Here is a 3815-nt window from a genome sequence, read left to right as displayed (position 1 = left end):
AACTCAGTTTAAGTGAGTAATAATTGAGACACCAATATTATAAATAATTTTCTTGCACATAAAAATCTCTCTCAGACTTATTAAACCTCAGCGAACACATTTATTCAACAGTTCATTCAAAATATATTTGTTGATCATCTGCTCTGAGGTAGGTGCTTTCTAGACACAGGCAAAAAATGACTCCCAGGCCCTCCTTCTTTCATTGAGACTATACACTTGCAGAAAATACAGGGAGATAATAGACAAATACCAGTCAATCAGAGACTATTTCCTTATCTTCTGACTCTCTCATCTTCTTCATGGCAAAAACCACTCCCTCCAGTCCATCATCAACCAGTAATAGCAGCAGGGGTGTTTTCTCTCTTCTCCAGCCATCCAAGATGCCAAAAGGAAAGAAGGAGAAGGGGAGGAAGGGGGCCCCAATTCCTGATGTTGTGAAGAAGCAGGGGCCAAGGAGGTAGTCAGTGTCCTGTTTGAGAAAAGACTCAAGAATTTTGGCATCAGACAGGACATGCAGCCCAAAAGGGACCTCACCCACTTTGTCAAATGCCCCCATACATCCGGCTGCAGCGGCAAAGGGCTATTCTCTATAAACGTCTAAAAGTGCCTCCCAGGATTAACCAGTTCATTCAGGCCTTGGCCTGCCAAACAGCTACTCAGCTGCCTAAGCAGACCCACAGATACCAAAGGCAAAGCAAGAGAAGAAGCAGAGATTGTTGGCCCTAGCTGAGTAGAAAGCTACCAGCAAAGAAGTTGTCCCCCCTAAGAGGCCACCTGTCCTTAAAGCCTTAAAGGGTTACTACTCTCACCACCTTGGTGGAAAACAAGAAGGCTCAACTGGTAGTGATTGCACATTATGTGAATCCCATTAAGCTGCTTGTCTTCCTGCCTGCCCTGTGTCGTAAGATGGGGCTTCCCTACTGCATTATCAAGGGGAAGGTCAAACCAGGGCTTCTGTCAATGGGAAGAACTGCACCACTGTCACCTTCACACGGGTTAACTCAGAAGACAAAGGAGCTCTGGCTAAGCTGGTGGAAGCCATCAGGACCAATTACAATGACAGATTTTATGAGATCTGCTGCCACTAGGGAGGCAACGGTCCTACGTCTGAAGCTGATGGCTTGTATTAATTGTATTAATTAATTAATTAATTGTATTAATTGTTGATGACAATTAAATCATATCTTTCAATAATCACTATCAACAGCCTGAGTGCTCCCATAAAACAGCACAGGGTTGCAGATTGTATAAAAAGGCAGGACCCATCCATATGCTGTCTACAGGAGATTCATTTTGAACCTAAAGATACATCCAGACTAAAAGTGAAAGGATGGCAATTTTCATGCCAACAGACCGCAAAAGAAAGCTGCAGTAGCAATTCTCTTATCAGACAAATTAGATTTTAAGCTAAAGACTGTACTTAGAGATACAGAAGGACATTATACCATTATTTTATATATATTTTTTTTTAAATTTTTTAAATTTCTTTTCAGTGTACCAGAATTGATTGCTTATGTACCACACCCAGTGTTCCATGCAATGCGTGCCCTCCATAATACCCACCACCAGGCTCACCCAATTTCAGACCAATATCCCTGATGAATATGGATGCTAAGATTCTCAACAAGATCCTAGCTAATAGAATCCAACAGTCCATTAAAAAGATTATCCATCATGACTAGGTGGGATTTATTCCTGGGTTGCAAGTGTGATTTGACATTTGCAAATCAATCAATGCAATAGAACAAATCAATAAGAGAAGAGAGAAGAACCACATGGTCATCTCAATTGATGCAGAAAAGGCTTTTGACAAAATCTAGCATCTGTTCCTGATTAAAACGCTTCACAGTATAGGGATAGAGGGAACATTCCTCAACTTCATCAAATGTATCTATGAAAAACCCACAGCAAATATCATCCTCAATGGAAAAAAGTTGACAGCCTTCCCTTTGAGATCAGGAACACAACAAGGATGCCCACTCTCACCACTCTTGTTCAACATGGTATTAGAAGTCCTAGCAACAGCAATCAAAGAGAAATAAAAGGTATTCAAATTGGCAATGAAGAAGTCAAACTCTCTCTTTGCAGATGAAATGATACTTTCTATGGAAAACCCAAAAGACTCCACCCCCAAACTACTAGAACTCATACAGCAATTCAGTAATGTGGCAGGATACAAAGTCAATGTACACTATACCATTCTTAAAGGGTCTATCCAAGAAGAGGATCTATAATTTACAATTGTAAATATCTATGCCCCCAACATGGAAGCAGCCAACTACATAAACCAACTGTTAACCAAAATAAAGAGACATATTCATAATAATATGTTAATTGTAGGAGACCTCAACCCTCTCACTCTCAGCAACAGACAGATTATCTAAGCAGAAAATTAACAAAGAAATATATATATATATATATGGTTTATCTGGTCCAGTGTGTCTCATATATATGTGTGTGTGTGTGTTTGTGTGTATGTATATATACACAGAGAATATTCTACCCTAAAACAACAGACTACTCATTCTTCTTGAGCACACATGGAACTTTCTCAAGAATAGACCACATACTGGGTCACAAATCAAGTCTCAACTGATACCAAAAGACTGAAATTATTCCATGCATATTCTCAGACCACAGTGCTTTGGAAACTGGAGGTCAATCACAAGAAAAAGTTTGGAAGAAATTCAAACACTTGGCAGCTAAAGACCATCCTGCACAAGAATGTTTGGATCAACCAGAAAATCAAAGAACTTAAACAATTCAAGTGAACAAAAACACTTCAGTCCAAAACCTATGGGATACAGCAAAGGTGGTCCTGAGGGGCAAGTACATAGCCATCCAAGCCTCACTCAAAAAAATAGAAAAATTCCAACTACCTTTACACCTTAAAGAAGTAGAGAATCAACAACAAATTAACCCTAAGCCATGCATGAGGAAGGAAATAATTAAGATTAGAGCAGAGAATTAGAAACCAAAAATACAGTAGAACACAACAAAACTGGAAGCTGATTTTTTGAAAGAATTAATAAGATCTATGAGACACTGGCCAGATTATCCAAAAGAAAAGAGAAAGGACCCAAATTAATAAAGTTATGAATGAAAGGGGAGATATCATAACACCAAGGAAATAGACACAATCATCAGAAATTTTTATTAACAGTTATATGCCAATAAGTAATCTAGAAGAAATGAATGCATGCTTAGAAACCTATTCTGTTCCATTGATCTATGTGTCTGTTTTTGTGCCAGTACCGTGGCACAGCTTTTTAATATATAGCTTGAAATTAGGCAGTGTGATGCCCCCAGCTTTGTTTTTCTTTTTCCACTTTTGGGACTTCATCAAGATAAAAAGGTTCTGCACAGCAAAGGAAACAGTCAATAAAACAAAGAGGCAACCCACAGAATGGGAGAAGATATTTGCAAATGACACTACAGATAAAGGGCTGGTATCCAAGATCTATAAAGAACTTCTCAAACTCAACACCCCCCCCCAAAAAATCAAGTCAAAAAATGGGCAGAAGACATGAACAGACACTTTTCCAAAGAAGACATATATGAATGGATAACAGACACATGAATAAATGTTCAAGATCATTAGCCATCCAGAAAATTCAAATCAAAACCATATTGAGATACCACCTTACACCCAGTTAGAATGGCAAAAATTGGCAAGGCAAGAAACAACAGATGTTGGAGAGGATGTGGGGAGGGGGAAACCCTCTTACATTGTTGGTGGGAATGCAAGCTGGTAGAGCCACTTTGGAAAACAGTGTGGAGTTTCCTCAAAAATTTAAAAATGGAGCTACCCTATG

The 3815-nt window shown here is 39.0% G+C and overlaps 1 pseudogene across 1 annotated transcript; it reads left to right on the top strand.

The window, feature by feature from the left end:
• The first annotated feature begins 249 nt into the window (after positions 1–249).
• LOC309870338 (large ribosomal subunit protein eL8 pseudogene) lies at positions 250–1088 on the top strand (annotated as a pseudogene). The gene has a single exon. The product of its transcript is annotated as a large ribosomal subunit protein eL8 pseudogene (transcript).
• Positions 1089–3815: the final 2727 nt, after the last annotated feature.

Source organism: Mustela nivalis (genome assembly GCF_964662115.1).
Source record: "Mustela nivalis genome assembly, chromosome: 7".
NCBI classification, from domain to species: domain Eukaryota; kingdom Metazoa; phylum Chordata; class Mammalia; order Carnivora; family Mustelidae; genus Mustela; species Mustela nivalis.
This window is presented reverse-complemented; position numbering and strand designations above follow the sequence as displayed.